The sequence below is a fragment of the Megalopta genalis genome, unplaced genomic scaffold, assembly GCF_051020955.1.
Source record: "Megalopta genalis isolate 19385.01 unplaced genomic scaffold, iyMegGena1_principal scaffold0141, whole genome shotgun sequence".
NCBI lineage: Eukaryota > Metazoa > Arthropoda > Insecta > Hymenoptera > Halictidae > Megalopta > Megalopta genalis.
In genome coordinates, this window is record NW_027476210.1 from 372,501 (window position 1) to 400,000 (window position 27,500).

The 27,500-nt window shown below is 40.2% G+C and overlaps 2 non-coding genes across 2 annotated transcripts; both read left to right on the plus strand.

Moving 5' to 3' along the window:
- Positions 1–23,325: 23,325 nt before the first annotated feature.
- LOC143262548 (small subunit ribosomal RNA) lies at positions 23,326–25,246 on the plus strand. Its single transcript, XR_013036330.1, has one exon. It is a non-coding gene; the product is annotated as a small subunit ribosomal RNA (ribosomal RNA).
- Positions 25,247–26,580: 1,334 nt separating this feature from the next.
- On the plus strand, positions 26,581–26,735 carry LOC143262537 (5.8S ribosomal RNA). The gene has a single exon (XR_013036319.1). It is a non-coding gene; the product is annotated as a 5.8S ribosomal RNA (ribosomal RNA).
- Positions 26,736–27,500: the final 765 nt, after the last annotated feature.

Consider the following 27,500-nt stretch of genomic DNA (forward strand, 5'->3'; position numbering starts at 1 on the left):
AATATGCCGCTGGTTATATTAATGTAATCTTATGGAAAGCATTACGCCGCTGGAACTTTGACCATTGCAATAATCGATCGGAAGCTATACACAGCAAGGAATACGAATATTATACCAAGAGATCGAAAACAATACGCTGTTCGGACGTTTTGACTAGCTGTCGCACAGTGCAGACGCGCCGACCCGTCGCTCCGCATTTCGAGCGCAATTTCAGTGGTTTTTCAGTTCAGAAAATTACAGAGAGTGTTTGGTTGTGTTGCAGGAGTCAAACTGAATGATTTGATGCATAAAGTTTAATTAAACTCCCATTACTTTGCCGGGAAACATCGATTATTCCGATCTAGAAAGAGACAGAGACAGTCGATCCGCGTTATGTTAAATATTGCAAGGTTCCCGATTCCACAAAATTATAAAAAGTATACGGCTGTGTAGCAGGGATCAAAACGAGTAATTTCGTGTATAAAGTTTAATTAATATCCCATTAGTTTGCCGGGAAACATCGATTATTCCGATCTAGAAAGAGACAGAGACAGTCGATCCGCGTTATGTTAAATATTTCAAGGTTCCCGATTCCACAAAATTATAAAAAGTATACGGCTGTGTAGCGGGGATCAAAACGAGTAATTTCATGTATAAAGTTTAATTAAACTCCCAATAGTTTGCCGGGAAACATCGATTCTTCCGATCTAGAAAGAGACAGAGACAGTCGATCCGCGTTATGATAAATATTTCGAGGTTCCCGATTCCACAAAATTATAAAAAGTATACGGCTGTGTAGCGGGGATCAGAACGAGTAATTTCATGTATAAAGTTTAATTAAACTCCCAATAGTTTGCCGGGAAACATCGATTCTTCCGATCTAGAAAGAGACAGAGACAGTCGATCCGCGTTATGATAAATATTTCGAGGTTCCCGATTCCACAAAATTATAAAAAGTATACGGCTGTGTAGCGGGGATCAGAACGAGTAATTTCATGTATAAAGTTTAATTAAACTCCCAATAGTTTGCCGGGAAACATCGATTCTTCCGATCTAGAAAGAGACAGAGACAGTCGATCCGCGTTATGATAAATATTTCGAGGTTCCCGATTCCACAAAATTATAAAAAGTATACGGCTGTGTAGCGGGGATCAGAACGAGTAATTTCATGTATAAAGTTTAATTAAACTCCCAATAGTTTGCCGGGAAACATCGATTCTTCCGATCTAGAAAGAGACAGAGACAGTCGATCCGCGTTATGATAAATATTTCGAGGTTCCCGATTCCACAAAATTATAAAAAGTATACGGCTGTGTAGCGGGGATCAAAACGAGTAATTTCATGTATAAAGTTTAATTAAACTCCCAATAGTTTGCCGGGAAACATCGATTCTTCCGATCTAGAAAGAGACAGAGACAGTCGATCCGCGTTATGATAAATATTTCAAGGTTCCCGATTCCACAAAATTATAAAAAGTATACGGCTGTGTAGCGGGGATCAAAACGAGTAATTTCATGTATAAAGTTTAATTAAACTCCCAATAGTTTGCCGGGAAACATCGATTCTTCCGATCTAGAAAGAGACAGAGACAGTCGATCCGCGTTATGATAAATATTTCGAGGTTCCCGATTCCACAAAATTATAAAAAGTATACGGCTGTGTAGCGGGGATCAGAACGAGTAATTTCATGTATAAAGTTTAATTAATCTCCCAATAGTTTGCCGGGAAACATCGATTCTTCCGATCTAGAAAGAGACAGAGACAGTCGATCCGCGTTATGATAAATATTTCGAGGTTCCCGATTCCACAAATTTATAAAAAGTTTACGGCTGTGTAGCGGGGATCAGAACGAGTAATTTCATGTATAAAGTTTAATTAAACTCCCAATAGTTTTCCGGGAAACATCGATTCTTCCGATCTAGAAAGAGACAGAGACAGTCGATCCGCGTTATGATAAATATTTCGAGGTTCCCGATTCCACAAAATTATAAAAAGTATACGGCTGTGTAGCGGGGATCAGAACGAGTAATTTCATGTATAAAGTTTAATTAAACTCCCAATAGTTTGCCGGGAAACATCGATTCTTCCGATCTAGAAAGAGACAGAGACAGTCGATCCGCGTTATGATAAATATTTCAAGGTTCCCGATTCCACAAAATTATAAAAAGTATACGGCTGTGTAGCGGGGATCAGAACGAGTAATTTCATGTATAAAGTTTAATTAAACTCCCAATAGTTTGCCGGGAAACATCGATTCTTCCGATCTAGAAAGAGACAGAGACAGTCGATCCGCGTTATGATAAATATTTCGAGGTTCCCGATTCCACAAAATTATAAAAAGTATACGGCTGTGTAGCGGGGATCAGAACGAGTAATTTCATGTATAAAGTTTAATTAAACTCCCAATAGTTTGCCGGGAAACATCGATTCTTCCGATCTAGAAAGAGACAGAGACAGTCGATCCGCGTTATGATAAATATTTCGAGGTTCCCGATTCCACAAAATTATAAAAAGTATACGGCTGTGTAGCGGGGATCAGAACGAGTAATTTCATGTATAAAGTTTAATTAAACTCCCAATAGTTTGCCGGGAAACATCGATTCTTCCGATCTAGAAAGAGACAGAGACAGTCGATCCGCGTTATGATAAATATTTCGAGGTTCCCGATTCCACAAAATTATAAAAAGTATACGGCTGTGTAGCGGGGATCAAAACGAGTAATTTCATGTATAAAGTTTAATTAAACTCCCAATAGTTTGCCGGGAAACATCGATTCTTCCGATCTAGAAAGAGACAGAGACAGTCGATCCGCGTTATGATAAATATTTCAAGGTTCCCGATTCCACAAAATTATAAAAAGTATACGGCTGTGTAGCGGGGATCAAAACGAGTAATTTCATGTATAAAGTTTAATTAAACTCCCAATAGTTTGCCGGGAAACATCGATTCTTCCGATCTAGAAAGAGACAGAGACAGTCGATCCGCGTTATGATAAATATTTCGAGGTTCCCGATTCCACAAAATTATAAAAAGTATACGGCTGTGTAGCGGGGATCAGAACGAGTAATTTCATGTATAAAGTTTAATTAATCTCCCAATAGTTTGCCGGGAAACATCGATTCTTCCGATCTAGAAAGAGACAGAGACAGTCGATCCGCGTTATGATAAATATTTCGAGGTTCCCGATTCCACAAATTTATAAAAAGTTTACGGCTGTGTAGCGGGGATCAGAACGAGTAATTTCATGTATAAAGTTTAATTAAACTCCCAATAGTTTTCCGGGAAACATCGATTCTTCCGATCTAGAAAGAGACAGAGACAGTCGATCCGCGTTATGATAAATATTTCGAGGTTCCCGATTCCACAAAATTATAAAAAGTATACGGCTGTGTAGCGGGGATCAGAACGAGTAATTTCATGTATAAAGTTTAATTAAACTCCCAATAGTTTGCCGGGAAACATCGATTCTTCCGATCTAGAAAGAGACAGAGACAGTCGATCCGCGTTATGATAAATATTTCAAGGTTCCCGATTCCACAAAATTATAAAAAGTATACGGCTGTGTAGCGGGGATCAGAACGAGTAATTTCATGTATAAAGTTTAATTAAACTCCCAATAGTTTTCCGGGAAACATCGATTCTTCCGATCTAGAAAGAGACAGAGACAGTCGATCCGCGTTATGATAAATATTTCGAGGTTCCCGATTCCACAAATTTATAAAAAGTTTACGGCTGTGTAGCGGGGATCAGAACGAGTAATTTCATGTATAAAGTTTAATTAAACTCCCAATAGTTTGCCGGGAAACATCGATTCTTCCGATCTAGAAAGAGACAGAGACAGTCGATCCGCGTTATGATAAATATTTCAAGGTTCCCGATTCCACAAAATTATAAAAAGTATACGGCTGTGTAGCGGGGATCAAAACGAGTAATTTCATGTATAAAGTTTAATTAAACTTCCAATAGTTTGTCGGGAAACATCGATAGTTCGATCGCGCGAGAGAGACAGAGAAACGAACAGACTTCTTTTCGATTTACGGCTAAAATAAATTTTTCTAATTTTTTTCAATAACATATTCTTGCTTAGATAACTTTTTTACATAGGGATTAAGCATTTAGAACGATACATTGTTTAAAATAAGGGCACTTTACTCTTGACATTTTACGGTTTTTTCAATTTTCTGAAAAATCCTATCATTAGATTTTTTTAAAAATACGATATTCTTGCTTAACTAACGTTTCTACATAGGGATTAAGCATTTAGAACGAAATCTAATGTCAGAAAATGGCACTTTACTCTTGACATTTTTCGGTTTTTTCAATTTTCTGGAAAATCCTATCATTAGATTTTTTTAAAAATACGATATTCTTGCTTAACTAACGTTTCTACATAGGGATTAAGCATTTAGAACGAAATCTAATGTAGGAAAATGGTACTTTACTCTTGATCGGTACGGTGGGACTTTGAAAATATTCGGGCGTTCCAATCGCTCGTCTGTTGCATCATAGCGCGTCTCGGCGCAATCGACCGATTCGCTCGACCCATTATTTTCGATTTACGGCTAAAATAAATTTTTCTCATTTTATTCAATAACATATTCTTGCTTAGATAACTTTTTTACATAGGGATTAAGCATTTAGAACGATATAATGTTTAAAATAAGGGCACTTTACTCTTGACATTTTACGGTTTTTTCAATTTTCTGAAAAATCCTATCATTAGATTTTTTTAAAAATACGATATTCTTGCTTAACTAACGTTTCTACATAGGGATTAAGCATTTAGAACGAAATCTAATGTCAGAAAATGGCACTTTACTCTTGACATTTTTCGGTTTTTTCAATTTTCTGGAAAATCCTATCATTAGATTTTTTTAAAAATACGATATTCTTGCTTAACTAACGTTTCTACATAGGGATTAAGCATTTAGAACGATACATTGTTTAAAATAAGGGCACTTTACTCTTGACATTTTACGGTTTTTTCAATTTTCTGAAAAATCCTATCATTAGATTTTTTTAAAAATACGATATTCTTGCTTATCTAACGTTTCTACATAGGGATTAAGCATTTAGAACGAAATCTAATGTCAGAAAATGGCACTTTACTCTTGACATTTTTCGGTTTTTTCAATTTTCTGGAAAATCCTATCATTAGATTTTTTTAAAAATACGATATTCTTGCTTAACTGACGTTTCTACATAGGGATTAAGCATTTAGAACGAAATCTAATGTAGGAAAATGGTACTTTACTCTTGATCGGTACGTTGGGACTTGGAAAATATTCGGGCGTACGCGGCGCGCTCGGCGCTTTGAACAGCTCCGGTGTCCCCATTATTTTCGATTTACGGCTAAAATAAATTTTTCTAATTTTTTTCAATAACATATTCTTGCTTAGATAACTTTTTTACATAGGGATTAAGCATTTAGAACGATATAATGTTTAAAATAAGGGCACTTTACTCTTGACATTTTACGGTTTTTTCAATTTTCTGAAAAATCCTATCATTAGATTTTTTTAAAAATACGATATTCTTGCTTAACTAACGTTTCTACATAGGGATTAAGCATTTAGAACGAAATCTAATGTCAGAAAATGGCACTTTACTCTTGACATTTTTCGGTTTTTTCAATTTTCTGGAAAATCCTATCATTAGATTTTTTTAAAAATACGATATTCTTGCTTAACTAACGTTTCTACATAGGGATTAAGCATTTAGAACGAAATCTAATGTAGGAAAATGGTACTTTACTCTTGATCGGTACGGTGGGACTTTGAAAATATTCGGGCGTTCCAATCGCTCGTCTGTTGCATCATAGCGCGTCTCGGCGCAATCGACCGATTCGCTCGACCCATTATTTTCGATTTACGGCTAAAATAAATTTTTCTCATTTTATTCAATAACATATTCTTGCTTAGATAACTTTTTTACATAGGGATTAAGCATTTAGAACGATATAATGTTTAAAATAAGGGCACTTTACTCTTGACATTTTACGGTTTTTTCAATTTTCTGGAAAATCCTATCATTAGATTTTTTTAAAAATACGATATTCTTGCTTAACTAACGTTTCTACATAGGGATTAAGCATTTAGAACGAAATCTAATGTCAGAAAATGGCACTTTACTCTTGACATTTTTCGGTTTTTTCAATTTTCTGGAAAATCCTATCATTAGATTTTTTTAAAAATACGATATTCTTGCTTAACTAACGTTTTTACATAGGGATTAAGCATTTAGAACGAAATCTAATGTAGGAAAATGGTACTTTACTCTTGATCGGTACGTTGGGACTTTGAAAATATTCGGGCGTTCCAATCGCTCGTCTGTTGCATCATAGCGCGTCTCGGCGCAATCGACCGATTCGCTCGATCCATTATTTTCGATTTACGGCTAAAATAAATTTTTCTAATTTTTTTCAATAACATATTCCTGCTTAAATAACTTTTTTACATAGGGATTAAGCATTTAGAACGATACATTGTTTAAAATAAGGGCACTTTACTCTTGACATTTTACGGTTTTTTCAATTTTCTGAAAAATCCTATCATTAGATTTTTTTAAAAATACGATATTCTTGCTTAACTAACGTTTCTACATAGGGATTAAGCATTTAGAACGAAATCTAATGTCAGAAAATGGCACTTTACTCTTGACATTTTTCGGTTTTTTCAATTTTCTGGAAAATCCTATCATTAGATTTTTTTAAAAATACGATATTCTTGCTTAACTAACGTTTTTACATAGGGATTAAGCATTTAGAACGAAATCTAATGTAGGAAAATGGTACTTTACTCTTGATCGGTACGTTGGGACTTTGAAAATATTCGGGCGTTCCAATCGCTCGTCTGTTGCATCATAGCGCGTCTCGGCGCAATCGACCGATTCGCTCGATCCATTATTTTCGATTTACGGCTAAAATAAATTTTTCTAATTTTTTTCAATAACATATTCCTGCTTAAATAACTTTTTTACATAGGGATTAAGCATTTAGAACGATACATTGTTTAAAATAAGGGCACTTTACTCTTGACATTTTACGGTTTTTTCAATTTTCTGAAAAATCCTATCATTAGATTTTTTTAAAAATACGATATTCTTGCTTAACTAACGTTTCTACATAGGGATTAAGCATTTAGAACGAAATCTAATGTCAGAAAATGGCACTTTACTCTTGACATTTTTCGGTTTTTTCAATTTTCTGGAAAATCCTATCATTAGATTTTTTTAAAAATACGATATTCTTGCTTAACTAACGTTTCTACATAGGGATTAAGCATTTAGAACGAAATCTAATGTAGGAAAATGGTACTTTACTCTTGATCGGTACGGTGGGACTTTGAAAATATTCGGGCGTTCCAATCGCTCGTCTGTTGCATCATAGCGCGTCTCGGCGCAATCGACCGATTCGCTCGACCCATTATTTTCGATTTACGGCTAAAATAAATTTTTCTCATTTTATTCAATAACATATTCTTGCTTAGATAACTTTTTTACATAGGGATTAAGCATTTAGAACGATATAATGTTTAAAATAAGGGCACTTTACTCTTGACATTTTACGGTTCTTTCAATTTTCTGAAAAATCCTATCATTAGATTTTTTTAAAAATACGATATTCTTGCTTAACTAACGTTTCTACATAGGGATTAAGCATTTAGAACGAAATCTAATGTCAGAAAATGGCACTTTACTCTTGACATTTTTCGGTTTTTTCAATTTTCTGGAAAATCCTATCATTAGATTTTTTTAAAAATACGATATTCTTGCTTAACTGACGTTTCTACATAGGGATTAAGCATTTAGAACGAAATCTAATGTAGGAAAATGGTACTTTACTCTTGATCGGTACGTTGGGACTTTGAAAATATTCGGGCGTACGCGGCGCGCTCGGCGCTTTGAACAGCTCCGGTGTCCCCATTATTTTCGATTTACGGCTAAAATAAATTTTTCTAATTTTTTTCAATAACATATTCTTGCTTAAATAACTTTTTTACATAGGGATTAAGCATTTAGAACGATACATTGTTTAAAATAAGGGCACTTTACTCTTGACATTTTACGGTTTTTTCAATTTTCTGAAAAATCCTATCATTAGATTTTTTTAAAAATACGATATTCTTGCTTAACTAACGTTTCTACATAGGGATTAAGCATTTAGAACGAAATCTAATGTCAGAAAATGGCACTTTACTCTTGACATTTTTCGGTTTTTTCAATTTTCTGGAAAATCCTATCATTAGATTTTTTTAAAAATACGATATTCTTGCTTAACTAACGTTTTTACATAGGGATTAAGCATTTAGAACGAAATCTAATGTAGGAAAATGGTACTTTACTCTTGATCGGTACGGTGGGACTTTGAAAATATTCGGGCGTTCCAATCGCTCGTCTGTTGCATCATAGCGCGTCTCGGCGCAATCGACCGATTCGCTCGATCCATTATTTTCGATTTACGGCTAAAATAAATTTTTCTAATTTTTTTCAATAACATATTCCTGCTAAAATAACTTTTTTACATAGGGATTAAGCATTTAGAACGATACATTGTTTAAAATAAGGGCACTTTACTCTTGACATTTTACGGTTTTTTCAATTTTCTGAAAAATCCTATCATTAGATTTTTTTAAAAATACGATATTCTTGCTTAACTAACGTTTCTACATAGGGATTAAGCATTTAGAACGAAATCTAATGTCAGAAAATGGCACTTTACTCTTGACATTTTTCGGTTTTTTCAATTTTCTGGAAAATCCTATCATTAGATTTTTTTAAAAATACGATATTCTTGCTTAACTAACGTTTTTACATAGGGATTAAGCATTTAGAACGAAATCTAATGTAGGAAAATGGTACTTTACTCTTGATCGGTACGTTGGGACTTTGAAAATATTCGGGCGTACGCGGCGCGCTCGGCGCTTCGAACAGCTCCGGTGTCCCCATTATTTTCGATTTACGGCTAAAATAAATTTTTCTAATTTTTTTCAATAACATATTCCTGCTAAAATAACTTTTTTACATAGGGATTAAGCATTTAGAACGATACATTGTTTAAAATAAGGGCACTTTACTCTTGACATTTTACGGTTTTTTCAATTTTCTGAAAAATCCTATCATTAGATTTTTTTAAAAATACGATATTCTTGCTTAACTAACGTTTCTACATAGGGATTAAGCATTTAGAACGAAATCTAATGTCAGAAAATGGCACTTTACTCTTGACATTTTTCGGTTTTTTCAATTTTCTGGAAAATCCTATCATTAGATTTTTTTAAAAATACGATATTCTTGCTTAACTTTTTTTTTTTTTTTTTTTTTTTTTTTTTTTTTTTTTTAACGTGGGGGAAATCTGCAGTTCAGACACCCCCGCTCCGCCCGAAGGGCGGAGGGGGGGTAGTGCGGGGTTCGACCCGCTAAAACCCCCACGGCGGCCTAGGGCGCTGGCGATTAACGGGGGAGCCACGGGAACTCTTCAAGAACACGACCGCAGCTCCCCCTCGCCTGGCCGGCCACCAGGATGGAGCGGTGGCCGGCCGCGTCCCGGGGGGAGATTAATCCTCCCCCCCACGAATCATCTTGATTCGGCGGTGCGGGGGACCGCACCCCACACCGCCTCTTCACGACGGCCGCACCAGCGGCCGTCGGGGGCGACGGTTTTGTCGCCCCCACTTTAAAATAGGGCATCCTCGGTTGGCGGGCGGCGGGCAATTAAACCGGCATGGTCCGGTACACCCGCCGCCCGCCTAGTATCAGCTACTCGGGGGGGGCTCTAGGCGTGTGCGCACACGCCGCACCCCCCGCTCACGGCGACCCCGCTCGGCAGCCTCCTTCTGCAACATTACCTGTTCGCAGAAGGCTATGGCTGCCGCCCATTTTGTCGGGCTCTCCAGCATGGCCCCAACTAAGCTGGAGAGAGCGAGGTCGCCACCAACTTCCCTAGTTAGGACTCGGCGCAGCACTGAAAAGGCGGGGCACACCTCCAGTGTATGCTGCGCCGAGTCCTCCTCCGCGCCACAGTGGTGGCACACCGTCGTCGCTTCCCGACCGATGCGACACAGGTAGACACCGAAGCAGCCATGCCCGGTGAATACCTGCGTCGCACGGTAGGAGAGCCTGCCAAACCGCCTCTCCCGCCACGTGGTGAAGTGCGGCAGGAGAGCCCCGGGGACGCGCTCGGCGGCATGGGAACAAAGCTCCGCATGCCACCTGGCGAGCGCTAGTCCCCGGGCCTGGAGCTCGAAGCCCTTGACCGCCTCTTGCTCCGGCGGGTCCCCCCGAGCCCGGCCAGCGATGCATATGCGCCTATAGACATAGGCGCGCATCGCCGCCTGCAGCTCGAAGGGAATTTCTCCCGCCAGAGCAAGCGCCGCCACGGTAGACGTGGTGCGGTACCCCCGTATGAGGCGAAGGGCCATTTGCCTCTGAAGCCGGCGCAACAACAATGTGCTGCGCCGGCTTGCCCTCACGGACGGCGCCCAAATCGGGGCGCCGTATAATACCATTGACCGCACCACGCCTAGGTATAGGCGGCGCACCATATCGCCCGGTCCCCCGATATTGGGCAACAGGCGGCCTAACGCGGCCGTCGCCCTCTCAACTCGGGGGACGAGGCGGCCGAAATGTGCTCCGAACCTCCAGTGGCTGTCGAGGATCAGTCCGAGATACTTGATCTCGGACTTCACCTCGACGCAGGCTCCTCCAACCCAGATCCACGATCTGGCCCGTGGCCGAGACCAAGGCCGTCCAAACCAGACGGCCTCGGCCTTCTCCGGGGCCACCTTCAGCCCCAGACCGTGGATCCTCGCGACGACGGCTGCCACCGCAACTTCCGCTCGTCGGATGGTCCTCTCGAAGGTGTCCCCGACGGCGACCACCAATGTGTCATCTGCATAGCAGATGAGGGTGGCACCGTCGGGTAGGGAGGCCTTCAGGACCGCGTTATATCCCAGGTCCCACAGGAGTGGTCCTAACACGGACCCCTGTGGGACCCCGCAGTCCACTTCCCTCCGTATCGTCCCGTACCGGCCCGGGTATTCCACCCACCTGCCCCGCAGGTAGGCCCCGATTACCCGCCTCAGATAGGGAGGCACCTGGTGTTCAACAAGGGCCTCCCTAATGGCGGACCAGGGCAGGGTGTTAAACGCATTGACGATGTCTATCGACACCGCCAAGCACACCCCGCCCCGTGCCACGGCATTGTCCGAGAGGGACTTTAGACGGTCGATTGCATCGACCGTCGATCGCCCCTCCCGGAAGCCGAACTGGCAGTCCGCCAGATCGGGGCCAACGCGGGACAGGTGCCTGGCGAGGCGGGCAGCAATGATCTTTTCAAAGATCTTGCCCACCTCGTCCAGGAGGCAAATGGGCCGGTACGCGGAGGGAGAATCCGCAGGCCTCCCATCCTTCCTTAAGAGGACCATCCGACTTCTCCTCCAAAGGTCCGGGAACACCCCGGACCTCAGGAGCCCGGAGTAGAGGCCTCTAAGCCTCTCGCCCAGGACGCCCATGGCAAGCAGCCAGACCCGGCCGGGGATACCGTCCGGCCCCGGGGCAGTATTCTTGCCCCGGAGCCATTTGACTACCCCGGCCATTTCCTCCGGCGCGACCTCCAGATCCGGGGACCACTCGTGTCCCTCTAGCTGAGGGACGGGCCGGGACGCCTCCCCGCTGACGGGGAATAGCGCGTCCACGACCCGTCCGAGCATCCCCGGATCCAGGCTCTCCGTCAGAGGGGGCGCCCAGGGACGTAATCGTCCCATCGCCATTTTATATGGGCGCCCCCATGGATCTCGGTTGATAGTGCCGAGAAGGTCGCGCCAGGCCTGGCTCTTTGCTTGCCTGATGGCCAGCTGCAGGGCGACCACCTTCTCCCTGTATCGCCCATACAGCTGGATAGCCAGCTCCACGTCGGAACGCCGTCGTCGACGGGCGCGGGCGTACTGGCGTCGCGCGCGAACGCACTCTGTGCGCAAATCCGCTATCGCGCGCGACCACCAGTACACCGCCTTCCTCGGGAAAACCCTGGCCCGGGGCATGGCGACGTCGCAAATGGACGTCATTGCGCCCCGGAACCATTGGGCCTCCCTTGTCCCGTCGACTGGCCCGGCCGGTGTTGCTGGCCAGGCCACGACGTGGGCTGCCGCCATCAGGGCGTCCTGGTCGAGGCGCTTTAGCGCCCACCGCGGCTGAGGCGATCCCTCATCAGCGGGGCGACGTCGGGGCGTCGATGGGGCGGCGGAGAGGCCGAGAACAATGTACCTGTGGTCAGACAGTGTCTCGACCTCCTCCGCCACCCTCCACCCCGTAATACGGCGCGCGGCGGGGGGCGTTGCCCATGAAAGGTCAACGATGGACCCCCCATTATGCCGCACGCACGTATGGACCGAGCCCGTGTTTAAAAGACGGAGCTCGAGTCCCGCCGCCCAGTCAAGCACCTCCCGGCCCCTCGGGTTCGTCCTGGGGGAACCCCAAGCCGGCGACTTGGCGTTGAAGTCCCCCAGGACCAGCACCGGACGGGGCTGGCAGCGGGAGACGCATCTCCCCACCCCGTCCAGATACTGCACAAACTCCTCGAGGGACCACCTTGGAGGTGCATAGATCGCCACAACCGCGGTGCCGCCCCAGTCAACGGCCAGGTATCCCCGGCCGCGCTCGATAACGGAGCACGCCGGGGACCCCGGCCGGCCTACCCATATTATAACGGCGGAGCCGCTCAGGTCCCCCATCCAATGTGGATGATCGGGAATCCTGTACGGCTCCGCCGCTACGGCCAACCCGGCACCCCGCTCGGCCAGGAATTGCACCAGGAGGTCCTGTGCCCTGGCCGAGCGGTTCAGGTTGGCCTGTATTATAGGGCCCTTGGGCCCCATTACGGGCAGGCCTCCACCTCCATCGCCGCCGCGGGAGCGGTGGCGTCTGGGGCCTCTTTGGCCCCATCCGCCCCCGCGGGCGCGACGGTGGCACCTTTGGGTGCCACCTTTGGCTTAGTAGCCACGGTGGCCGTCGCCTTGGCCACCGCGGATTTTCTCCCCCTACTGCCCCTGCCGCGTTTCGCGCTGGCGGGGCACGCCCGGCTACCGAGGCGGTGGCCGGCCGGCTTGCCCGCTCCCGCACAGAGCGGGCAGTTGGGCTTCGCCGTACAGCCGGCCACCTTGTGGTCCCGACTGCCGCACCCAAAGCAGCAGTCGGAACGATCCTCGGCCGCAGTGCATCGCTGAGTTGATATTCTTGCTTAACTAACGTTTTTACATAGGGATTAAGCATTTAGAACGAAATCTAATGTAGGAAAATGGTACTTTACTCTTGATCGGTACGTTGGGACTTTGAAAATATTCGGGCGTTCCAATCGCTCGTCTGTTGCATCATAGCGCGTCTCGGCGCAATCGACCGATTCGCTCGATCCATTATTTTCGATTTACGGCTAAAATAAATTTTTCTAATTTTATTCAATAACATATTCTTGCTTAGATAACTTTTTTACATAGGGATTAAGCATTTAGAACGATATAATGTTTAAAATAAGGGCACTTTACTCTTGACATTTTACGGTTCTTTCAATTTTCTGAAAAATCCTATCATTAGATTTTTTTAAAAATACGATATTCTTGCTTAACTAACGTTTCTACATAGGGATTAAGCATTTAGAACGAAATCTAATGTCAGAAAATGGCACTTTACTCTTGACATTTTTCGGTTTTTTCAATTTTCTGGAAAATCCTATCATTAGATTTTTTTAAAAATACGATATTCTTGCTTAACTGACGTTTCTACATAGGGATTAAGCATTTAGAACGAAATCTAATGTAGGAAAATGGTACTTTACTCTTGATCGGTACGTTGGGACTTTGAAAATATTCGGGCGTACGCGGCGCGCTCGGCGCTTTGAACAGCTCCGGTGTCCCCATTATTTTCGATTTACGGCTAAAATAAATTTTTCTAATTTTTTTCAATAACATATTCTTGCTTAAATAACTTTTTTACATAGGGATTAAGCATTTAGAACGATACATTGTTTAAAATAAGGGCACTTTACTCTTGACATTTTACGGTTTTTTCAATTTTCTGAAAAATCCTATCATTAGATTTTTTTAAAAATACGATATTCTTGCTTAACTAACGTTTCTACATAGGGATTAAGCATTTAGAACGAAATCTAATGTCAGAAAATGGCACTTTACTCTTGACATTTTTCGGTTTTTTCAATTTTCTGGAAAATCCTATCATTAGATTTTTTTAAAAATACGATATTCTTGCTTAACTAACGTTTTTACATAGGGATTAAGCATTTAGAACGAAATCTAATGTAGGAAAATGGTACTTTACTCTTGATCGGTACGGTGGGACTTTGAAAATATTCGGGCGTTCCAATCGCTCGTCTGTTGCATCATAGCGCGTCTCGGCGCAATCGACCGATTCGCTCGATCCATTATTTTCGATTTACGGCTAAAATAAATTTTTCTAATTTTTTTCAATAACATATTCCTGCTAAAATAACTTTTTTACATAGGGATTAAGCATTTAGAACGATACATTGTTTAAAATAAGGGCACTTTACTCTTGACATTTTACGGTTTTTTCAATTTTCTGAAAAATCCTATCATTAGATTTTTTTAAAAATACGATATTCTTGCTTAACTAACGTTTCTACATAGGGATTAAGCATTTAGAACGAAATCTAATGTCAGAAAATGGCACTTTACTCTTGACATTTTTCGGTTTTTTCAATTTTCTGGAAAATCCTATCATTAGATTTTTTTAAAAATACGATATTCTTGCTTAACTAACGTTTTTACATAGGGATTAAGCATTTAGAACGAAATCTAATGTAGGAAAATGGTACTTTACTCTTGATCGGTACGTTGGGACTTTGAAAATATTCGGGCGTACGCGGCGCGCTCGGCGCTTCGAACAGCTCCGGTGTCCCCATTATTTTCGATTTACGGCTAAAATAAATTTTTCTAATTTTTTTCAATAACATATTCCTGCTAAAATAACTTTTTTACATAGGGATTAAGCATTTAGAACGATACATTGTTTAAAATAAGGGCACTTTACTCTTGACATTTTACGGTTTTTTCAATTTTCTGAAAAATCCTATCATTAGATTTTTTTAAAAATACGATATTCTTGCTTAACTAACGTTTCTACATAGGGATTAAGCATTTAGAACGAAATCTAATGTCAGAAAATGGCACTTTACTCTTGACATTTTTCGGTTTTTTCAATTTTCTGGAAAATCCTATCATTAGATTTTTTTAAAAATACGATATTCTTGCTTAACTAACGTTTTTACATAGGGATTAAGCATTTAGAACGAAATCTAATGTAGGAAAATGGTACTTTACTCTTGATCGGTACGTTGGGACTTTGAAAATATTCGGGCGTTCCAATCGCTCGTCTGTTGCATCATAGCGCGTCTCGGCGCAATCGACCGATTCGCTCGATCCATTATTTTCGATTTACGGCTAAAATAAATTTTTCTAATTTTTTTCAATAACATATTCCTGCTTAAATAACTTTTTTACATAGGGATTAAGCATTTAGAACGATACATTGTTTAAAGTAAGGGCACTTTACTCTTGACATTTTACGGTTTTTTCAATTTTCTGAAAAATCCTATCATTAGATTTTTTTAAAAGTACGATATTCTTGCTTAACTAACGTTTCTACATAGGGATTAAGCATTTAGAACGAAATCTAATGTCAGAAAATGGCACTTTACTCTTGACATTTTTCGGTTTTTTCAATTTTCTGGAAAATCCTATCATTAGATTTTTTTAAAAATACGATATTCTTGCTTAACTAACGTTTTTACATAGGGATTAAGCATTTAGAACGAAATCTAATGTAGGAAAATGGTACTTTACTCTTGATCGGTACGTTGGGACTTTGAAAATATTCGGGCGTTCCAATCGCTCGTCTGTTGCATCATAGCGCGTCTCGGCGCAATCGACCGATTCGCTCGATCCATTATTTTCGATTTACGGCTAAAATAAATTTTTCTAATTTTTTTCAATAACATATTCCTGCTTAAATAACTTTTTTACATAGGGATTAAGCATTTAGAACGATACATTGTTTAAAGTAAGGGCACTTTACTCTTGACATTTTTCGGTTTTTTCAATTTTCTGGAAAATCCTATCATTAGATTTTTTTAAAAATACGATATTCTTGCTTAACTAACGTTTCTACATAGGGATTAAGCATTTAGAACGATACATTGTTTAAAATAAGGGCACTTTACTCTTGACATTTTACGGTTTTTTCAATTTTCTGAAAAATCCTATCATTAGATTTTTTTAAAAATACGATATTCTTGCTTATCTAACGTTTCTACATAGGGATTAAGCATTTAGAACGAAATCTAATGTCAGAAAATGGCACTTTACTCTTGACATTTTTCGGTTTTTTCAATTTTCTGGAAAATCCTATCATTAGATTTTTTTAAAAATACGATATTCTTGCTTAACTGACGTTTCTACATAGGGATTAAGCATTTAGAACGAAATCTAATGTAGGAAAATGGTACTTTACTCTTGATCGGTACGTTGGGACTTGGAAAATATTCGGGCGTACGCGGCGCGCTCGGCGCTTTGAACAGCTCCGGTGTCCCCATTATTTTCGATTTACGGCTAAAATAAATTTTTCTAATTTTTTTCAATAACATATTCTTGCTTAGATAACTTTTTTACATAGGGATTAAGCATTTAGAACGATATAATGTTTAAAATAAGGGCACTTTACTCTTGACATTTTACGGTTTTTTCAATTTTCTGAAAAATCCTATCATTAGATTTTTTTAAAAATACGATATTCTTGCTTAACTAACGTTTCTACATAGGGATTAAGCATTTAGAACGAAATCTAATGTCAGAAAATGGCACTTTACTCTTGACATTTTTCGGTTTTTTCAATTTTCTGGAAAATCCTATCATTAGATTTTTTTAAAAATACGATATTCTTGCTTAACTAACGTTTCTACATAGGGATTAAGCATTTAGAACGAAATCTAATGTAGGAAAATGGTACTTTACTCTTGATCGGTACGGTGGGACTTTGAAAATATTCGGGCGTTCCAATCGCTCGTCTGTTGCATCATAGCGCGTCTCGGCGCAATCGACCGATTCGCTCGACCCATTATTTTCGATTTACGGCTAAAATAAATTTTTCTCATTTTATTCAATAACATATTCTTGCTTAGATAACTTTTTTACATAGGGATTAAGCATTTAGAACGATATAATGTTTAAAATAAGGGCACTTTACTCTTGACATTTTACGGTTTTTTCAATTTTCTGGAAAATCCTATCATTAGATTTTTTTAAAAATACGATATTCTTGCTTAACTAACGTTTCTACATAGGGATTAAGCATTTAGAACGAAATCTAATGTCAGAAAATGGCACTTTACTCTTGACATTTTTCGGTTTTTTCAATTTTCTGGAAAATCCTATCATTAGATTTTTTTAAAAATACGATATTCTTGCTTAACTAACGTTTTTACATAGGGATTAAGCATTTAGAACGAAATCTAATGTAGGAAAATGGTACTTTACTCTTAATCGGTACGTTGGGACTTTGAAAATATTCGGGCGTTCCAATCGCTCGTCTGTTGCATCATAGCGCGTCTCGGCGCAATCGACCGATTCGCTCGATCCATTATTTTCGATTTACGGCTAAAATAAATTTTTCTAATTTTTTTCAATAACATATTCCTGCTTAAATAACTTTTTTACATAGGGATTAAGCATTTAGAACGATACATTGTTTAAAATAAGGGCACTTTACTCTTGACATTTTACGGTTTTTTCAATTTTCTGAAAAATCCTATCATTAGATTTTTTTAAAAATACGATATTCTTGCTTAACTAACGTTTCTACATAGGGATTAAGCATTTAGAACGAAATCTAATGTCAGAAAATGGCACTTTACTCTTGACATTTTTCGGTTTTTTCAATTTTCTGGAAAATCCTATCATTAGATTTTTTTAAAAATACGATATTCTTGCTTAACTAACGTTTCTACATAGGGATTAAGCATTTAGAACGAAATCTAATGTAGGAAAATGGTACTTTACTCTTGATCGGTACGGTGGGACTTTGAAAATATTCGGGCGTTCCAATCGCTCGTCTGTTGCATCATAGCGCGTCTCGGCGCAATCGACCGATTCGCTCGACCCATTATTTTCGATTTACGGCTAAAATAAATTTTTCTCATTTTATTCAATAACATATTCTTGCTTAGATAACTTTTTTACATAGGGATTAAGCATTTAGAACGATATAATGTTTAAAATAAGGGCACTTTACTCTTGACATTTTACGGTTCTTTCAATTTTCTGAAAAATCCTATCATTAGATTTTTTTAAAAATACGATATTCTTGCTTAACTAACGTTTCTACATAGGGATTAAGCATTTAGAACGAAATCTAATGTCAGAAAATGGCACTTTACTCTTGACATTTTTCGGTTTTTTCAATTTTCTGGAAAATCCTATCATTAGATTTTTTTAAAAATACGATATTCTTGCTTAACTGACGTTTCTACATAGGGATTAAGCATTTAGAACGAAATCTAATGTAGGAAAATGGTACTTTACTCTTGATCGGTACGTTGGGACTTTGAAAATATTCGGGCGTACGCGGCGCGCTCGGCGCTTTGAACAGCTCCGGTGTCCCCATTATTTTCGATTTACGGCTAAAATAAATTTTTCTAATTTTTTTCAATAACATATTCTTGCTTAAATAACTTTTTTACATAGGGATTAAGCATTTAGAACGATACATTGTTTAAAATAAGGGCACTTTACTCTTGACATTTTACGGTTTTTTCAATTTTCTGAAAAATCCTATCATTAGATTTTTTTAAAAATACGATATTCTTGCTTAACTAACGTTTCTACATAGGGATTAAGCATTTAGAACGAAATCTAATGTCAGAAAATGGCACTTTACTCTTGACATTTTTCGGTTTTTTCAATTTTCTGGAAAATCCTATCATTAGATTTTTTTAAAAATACGATATTCTTGCTTAACTAACGTTTTTACATAGGGATTAAGCATTTAGAACGAAATCTAATGTAGGAAAATGGTACTTTACTCTTGATCGGTACGGTGGGACTTTGAAAATATTCGGGCGTTCCAATCGCTCGTCTGTTGCATCATAGCGCGTCTCGGCGCAATCGACCGATTCGCTCGATCCATTATTTTCGATTTACGGCTAAAATAAATTTTTCTAATTTTTTTCAATAACATATTCCTGCTAAAATAACTTTTTTACATAGGGATTAAGCATTTAGAACGATACATTGTTTAAAATAAGGGCACTTTACTCTTGACATTTTACGGTTTTTTCAATTTTCTGAAAAATCCTATCATTAGATTTTTTTAAAAATACGATATTCTTGCTTAACTAACGTTTCTACATAGGGATTAAGCATTTAGAACGAAATCTAATGTCAGAAAATGGCACTTTACTCTTGACATTTTTCGGTTTTTTCAATTTTCTGGAAAATCCTATCATTAGATTTTTTTAAAAATACGATATTCTTGCTTAACTAACGTTTTTACATAGGGATTAAGCATTTAGAACGAAATCTAATGTAGGAAAATGGTACTTTACTCTTGATCGGTACGTTGGGACTTTGAAAATATTCGGGCGTACGCGGCGCGCTCGGCGCTTCGAACAGCTCCGGTGTCCCCATTATTTTCGATTTACGGCTAAAATAAATTTTTCTAATTTTTTTCAATAACATATTCCTGCTAAAATAACTTTTTTACATAGGGATTAAGCATTTAGAACGATACATTGTTTAAAATAAGGGCACTTTACTCTTGACATTTTACGGTTTTTTCAATTTTCTGAAAAATCCTATCATTAGATTTTTTTAAAAATACGATATTCTTGCTTAACTAACGTTTCTACATAGGGATTAAGCATTTAGAACGAAATCTAATGTCAGAAAATGGCACTTTACTCTTGACATTTTTCGGTTTTTTCAATTTTCTGGAAAATCCTATCATTAGATTTTTTTAAAAATACGATATTCTTGCTTAACTAACGTTTTTACATAGGGATTAAGCATTTAGAACGAAATCTAATGTAGGAAAATGGTACTTTACTCTTGATCGGTACGTTGGGACTTTGAAAATATTCGGGCGTTCCAATCGCTCGTCTGTTGCATCATAGCGCGTCTCGGCGCAATCGACCGATTCGCTCGATCCATTATTTTCGATTTACGGCTAAAATAAATTTTTCTAATTTTTTTCAATAACATATTCCTGCTTAAATAACTTTTTTACATAGGGATTAAGCATTTAGAACGATACATTGTTTAAAGTAAGGGCACTTTACTCTTGACATTTTACGGTTTTTTCAATTTTCTGAAAAATCCTATCATTAGATTTTTTTAAAAGTACGATATTCTTGCTTAACTAACGTTTCTACATAGGGATTAAGCATTTAGAACGAAATCTAATGTCAGAAAATGGCACTTTACTCTTGACATTTTTCGGTTTTTTCAATTTTCTGGAAAATCCTATCATTAGATTTTTTTAAAAATACGATATTCTTGCTTAACTAACGTTTTTACATAGGGATTAAGCATTTAGAACGAAATCTAATGTAGGAAAATGGTACTTTACTCTTGATCGGTACGTTGGGACTTTGAAAATATTCGGGCGTTCCAATCGCTCGTCTGTTGCATCATAGCGCGTCTCGGCGCAATCGACCGATTCGCTCGATCCATTATTTTCGATTTACGGCTAAAATAAATTTTTCTAATTTTTTTCAATAACATATTCCTGCTTAAATAACTTTTTTACATAGGGATTAAGCATTTAGAACGATACATTGTTTAAAGTAAGGGCACTTTACTCTTGACATTTTACGGTTTTTTCAATTTTCTGAAAAATCCTATCATTAGATTTTTTTAAAAATACGATATTCTTGCTTAACTAACGTTTCTACATAGGGATTAAGCATTTAGAACGAAATCTAATGTCAGAAAATGGCACTTTACTCTTGACATTTTTCGGTTTTTTCAATTTTCTGGAAAATCCTATCATTAGATTTTTTTAAAAATACGATATTCTTGCTTAACTAACGTTTTTACATAGGGATTAAGCATTTAGAACGAAATCTAATGTAGGAAAATGGTACTTTACTCTTGATCGGTACGTTGGGACTTTGAAAATATTCGGGCGTACGCGGCGCGCTCGGCGCTTCGAACAGCTCCGGTGTCCCCATTATTTTCGATTTACGGCTAAAATAAATTTTTCTAATTTTTTCAATAACATATTCCTGCTAAAATAACTTTTTTACATAGGGATTAAGCATTTAGAACGATACATTGTTTAAAATAAGGGCACTTTACTCTTGACATTTTACGGTTTTTTCAATTTTCTGAAAAATCCTATCATTAGATTTTTTTAAAAATACGATATTCTTGCTTAACTAACGTTTCTACATAGGGATTAAGCATTTAGAACGAAATCTAATGTCAGAAAATGGCACTTTACTCTTGACATTTTTCGGTTTTTTCAATTTTCTGGAAAATCCTATCATTAGATTTTTTTAAAAATACGATATTCTTGCTTAACTAACGTTTTTACATAGGGATTAAGCATTTAGAACGAAATCTAATGTAGGAAAATGGTACTTTACTCTTGATCGGTACGTTGGGACTTAGAAAATATTCGGCCGTACGCGGCGCGTCTCGGCGCTTCGAACAGCTCCGGTGTCCCCATTATTTTCGATTTACGGCTAAAATAAATTTTTCTAATTTTTTTCAATTACATATTCTTGCTTAGATAACTTTTTTACATAGGGATTAAGCATTTAGAACGACATATTGTTTAAAATAATGGTACTTTACTCTTGTGATTTTTCGGTTTTTTTTGATTATTTTGAAAAATAAATTTTTGTAATTTTTTTAAATACGATATTCGTGATCAGTGATCGATTTCACATATGGATTAAGCATTTAGAATCGTGCGGAAGCGTTATTAAAAAAGTTTACTCGATGCGATGGGACTTTGAAAAGTTTGTGAAAATTTTCATATTGGGAAAAAATGTGTAATTTTTTGTCTAGTTTACGGTAATGTAATTTATTTTAATGTTTACTATAAATTTTTTTTTCGTTCGTTCACGCGCTATGTTACAACAGCACGGCCGGGCGGTCTGTTGCCGCGGCGGTTTACACTCATAAGCGCGCGTGCTATTCGGCCGGCGGCGCCGGCGTCCTTGCCGGCCGTTCGGTATCTATAAGAGATACACGGTCCGTGCGAGGCGGACGGAGCAGAGCGGGTTTTGGGCCAATTCTACGATCTCGGTCGAGAAGCTGTCTCAGAGCTCCTTCGGGGCTTCGGTCCTGACTGTTTCGTGCCGTTTACGTTACGGACTTTTCTCCACACAGCGTGGCCACGGGTCGGTGTCTTTGACCGAATGGCCCATATGTGGCAAGCCCTACGGGGTTGGTTACCCGTATGCACTTTGTATGTATACTCGTACTCACTGAGCAATCGACTCTTCTGTCCGAGCGATGGAAAAATTTTTTAAAATGCATCTGTAAGATTTGGAAGCAAATCGTACCAATTGAAAACTGTGGCTAAAATGAATAGCCCAGTGGAGAGAGAAAACTATCAAAAAACTGATTTTTTAAATCAAGAGGTGTCAGAAATCGAAATGCCTAGCGCGAGCGGAAGAACACGCTTTCTCGCCAGTCCAGCATGTGTCCTGTCCGTTCTTCCTCGGCTTGCCGATTTTGCCCAGATCAGAGGTTTCGTGCTTCCGGCGGTCAGAAGATCAGCGTGAGCGTACGCGCTTCCACGACTATGGCATCACCCATGTACTTTTTCCTTTGAATATATTTGAGTACATAAAAAATATTAAAACATATAGAGAGAACTGTGTCTTGGATCTTAAAAATTTGTCAATAGCGATGATATATTATTACTTAACTTGAAGTATTTGTACGTTTTAGCTGGGACGTACATTTATCTTACAAGATGTTAATAGCGAGACTCTTGAAGATAAAATTATCTTGTGATTTTATGAAGGCAAAGATAGAAACGTACGAAGCTGGCGTACGTAGAAAAATGTGATTTTACGATAGAACAAAAATATAATACGTACGTTTTTGGGCGTACGGTAAAATATCTGTATGGTAGAAAAATGAAAGAAATTGAGCGTTAAAGAAGATATGTTACAAGCGCGGAATGTGGCAAAACTTGTACATATTTGAAAGAGAAAAATGGTGTGTCGACCTGACATATATATATGAAACAGGCGACGATGGAAAAGGATTTAAATTTTGTCCATTTTATATATACATATTGTATAGTTCCCTGGTTGATCCTGCCAGTAGTCATATGCTTGTCTCAAAGATTAAGCCATGCATGTCTCAGTACATGCCGTATTAAGGTGAAACCGCGAATGGCTCATTAAATCAGTTATGGTTTCTTAGATCGTACTAAAATTTACTTGGATAACTGTGGTAATTCTAGAGCTAATACATGCAAAACAGAGTTCCGACCAGAGATGGTAGGAACGCTTTTATTAGATCAAAACCAATCGGTGGCGGGTGTTTACACTCGTCCATCGTTTGCTTTGGTGACTCTGAATAACTTTGTGCTGATCGCATGGTCTTATAGCACCGGCGACGCATCTTTCAAATGTCTGCCTTATCAACTGTCGATGGTAGGTTCTGCGCCTACCATGGTTGTAACGGGTAACGGGGAATCAGGGTTCGATTCCGGAGAGGGAGCCTGAGAAACGGCTACCACATCCAAGGAAGGCAGCAGGCGCGCAAATTACCCACTCCCGGCACGGGGAGGTAGTGACGAAAAATAACGATACGGGACTCATCCGAGGCCCCGTAATCGGAATGAGTACACTTTAAATCCTTTAACGAGGATCCATTGGAGGGCAAGTCTGGTGCCAGCAGCCGCGGTAATTCCAGCTCCAATAGCGTATATTAAAGTTGTTGCGGTTAAAAAGCTCGTAGTTGAATCTGTGTGTCACAGTGTCGGTTCATCGCTCGCGGTGTTTAACTGGCATTATGTGGTACGTCCTACCGGTGGGCTTTGCTCTTCACGGGGCGGTCCAACTAATATCCCATCGCGGTGCTCTTCACTGAGTGTCGAGGTGGGCCGGTACGTTTACTTTGAACAAATTAGAGTGCTCAAAGCAGGCTACCTTCGCCTGAATACTGTGTGCATGGAATAATGGAATAGGACCTCGGTTCTATTTTGTTGGTTTTCGGAACCCCGAGGTAATGATTAATAGGGACAGATGGGGGCATTCGTATTGCGACGTTAGAGGTGAAATTCTTGGATCGTCGCAAGACGGACAGAAGCGAAAGCATTTGCCAAAAATGTTTTCATTAATCAAGAACGAAAGTTAGAGGTTCGAAGGCGATCAGATACCGCCCTAGTTCTAACCATAAACGATGCCAGCTAGCGATCCGCCGAAGTTCCTACGATGACTCGGCGGGCAGCTTCCGGGAAACCAAAGCTTTTGGGTTCCGGGGGAAGTATGGTTGCAAAGCTGAAACTTAAAGGAATTGACGGAAGGGCACCACCAGGAGTGGAGCCTGCGGCTTAATTTGACTCAACACGGGAAACCTCACCAGGCCCGGACACCGGAAGGATTGACAGATTGATAGCTCTTTCTTGATTCGGTGGGTGGTGGTGCATGGCCGTTCTTAGTTGGTGGAGCGATTTGTCTGGTTAATTCCGATAACGAACGAGACTCTAGCCTGCTAAATAGACGTAATTATGGTATCTCGAAGGCTCTCGGCTTCTGCCGGTGGGGTTTTTACTACCAACGTACAAACAAATCTTCTTAGAGGGACAGGCGGCTTCTAGCCGCACGAGATTGAGCAATAACAGGTCTGTGATGCCCTTAGATGTTCTGGGCCGCACGCGCGCTACACTGAAGGAATCAGCGTGTGTTCCCTGGCCGAAAGGCCCGGGTAACCCGCTGAACCTCCTTCGTGCTAGGGATTGGGGCTTGCAATTATTCCCCATGAACGAGGAATTCCCAGTAAGCGCGAGTCATAAGCTCGCGTTGATTACGTCCCTGCCCTTTGTACACACCGCCCGTCGCTACTACCGATTGAATGATTTAGTGAGGTCTTCGGACTGGTGCGCGGCAATGTTTCGGCATTGCCGATGATGCCGGGAAGATGACCAAACTTGATTATTTAGAGGAAGTAAAAGTCGTAACAAGGTTTCCGTAGGTGAACCTGCGGAAGGATCATTACAATGTTCCAATATATCTCAAAGAGAGAGGAGAGGAGGAGAGAAAATGAATTCGATTAGTTTGTGGATAAGAATTCATATAAAAAAAAAAGATATTGTTGAGCCCGCCAGATCATTCGTGCGTGATTTACACGGCCAGACGTGTGTACTACACGTATTAGGCCTTTGATCTGCGTTGCGTAGGCCACAACAAATCTTTCAAAGAGAGAGAGATATATGTGTTGTTGGGGTTTGTGATTATGAAGGTGCCCCAACGCACAAAAATATATAAAAATGTACAAAGTTGGGATGTGGTGTGGTGGAGAAGAGTTGGGCCCGACCAGATCATTCGTGCGTGATTTACACGGCAGACGTGTGTACTACACGTATTAGGCCTTTGATCTGCGTTGCGTAGGCCATCTTCCTTCCAAGACACACACGTGTTGGGGTTTGTGTGATTTTATGATAGTGCCCCAACACGGAAAAATAAGCGTACGAGAAGAGTTGGGCCCGACCAGATCATTCGTGCGTGATTTATACACGGCCAGACGCGTATTATATTACACGTATTAGGCCTTTGATCTGCGTTGCGTAGGCCATCTTCTCGATAGAGAGAAAGCCAATGTATTATTTTTTCTTTCTTTACACACACACACACAGTTGTAGTAGGACAGGGAGGGATGCGAGCGTGCTAATCACGCTTCCTCAAGTCTTCGCTGTGGTGTGTAAAAAAAAAAAGAAAAAAAGGAATCGTTGGGAAAGTCCAAAGGACGAAAATATCGGGCAGTCTGAAGATAACTTAATGCTCGTTTACATTGGTATCAAGAGAGACCGGCTTGTGTAGCTCGTTTCAATGCTGTGTCGTTGTCATTGACACCCTACTCTGTTGCGCGCTAGTGGCAGCATGAGCGTGGGACGTATATATATATATGACACCCAGCTAGAGCCGGCCGTGAGTCCGTCCGGTGTAAATAACGACGAAAGGAGAGAGAAACTTTTCGAATCCAGTATCGGGTTGATAATTGTCCAGTTTGAATATCCATATCCCCGTCGTTTTTGGAGGTGATATACTCTCTGTGTTTCTTCGATAGAAGGCTTTTCAATGTTCTATTCGCTCCGACCGTCGAACTTGCAAGAAAACAGTGGTTTTGGATTTGCTCGTACATATATATATGGTTTCGACGGAAATATCTCGTTCTTTAAGGGACAATTATGTCGTTGTACGACGACTCCCGAATCTCCTTCGCGCGCTGGTTGGAGCTCTTCGGGTATCGGCTTGTTCCGAAATATAACACAAAAATGTGGTGGATAGCAAATACACATTATATTATATATGAGAGAATAAAAGGGAAAAATTACCCTGAACGGTGGATCACTTGGCTCGTGGGTCGATGAAGAACGCAGCTAATTGCGCGTCAACGTGTGAACTGCAGGACACATGAACATCGACATTTCGAACGCACATTGCGGTCCACGGATACAATTCCTGGACCACGCCTGGCTGAGGGTCGTTTACGTACTTATAAACTGCTTGCGTTGATGGCACTTGTTGCCTATATACGTACGAGCGAATGATGGGCGCTTCGTCGGCGTTTGTCGCGGTCCTATGAATATTGAGAAATTTTACGTACGTCTAACAGTCTTCGAGAGAGATGGAAATCGTGTTCGAACTAGCGTGAGTGTGGAAGGCGGTGTCGTGTGTCGTATATGTTTTATATACGTCCGCCCGTCTGAAACACCGCTTCGAAGCGGTGACAAAATCTTTTTCGGGACGATTCGTATCCGTAGAACTATCGAGATTTCACTGGTACATTTTCAACGCGCTCCCGACGTCGCCTGAAATGAAACGAGATGGGTTTAACCCACGAAAGCGTACTACACGAGTCTGTCCTATGTGAAGACTGTGTACAGAGATCGAACGAACGCATGAAAGAAATTGAACGAAAGAACACATAACCCGCAAAAATATAGAGTAGAATTGTGACCGTTGCTTCGAATTTGAATTTATATGTATATATATATCATAGCCCCAGGGAGTGGAACCTATGAGTGTGGAAGGATGTCTCTTACCGTTATGTTGCCAGAGGAAAAAAAGTCTCTCTCTTCGTACGACACATTTGTGTACGAATTGTATCGATGGCTATATAGATCCGATGTTGCACATATTCTGAGTAAAGAACACCCCACCCGGGTTACCGTCCTAAAACTCTTCTATTGGTGTGGCTATGATGTGTGTGTCAACGCAATCGCGAGTCTGGTTCTACGGGAAAACCGTT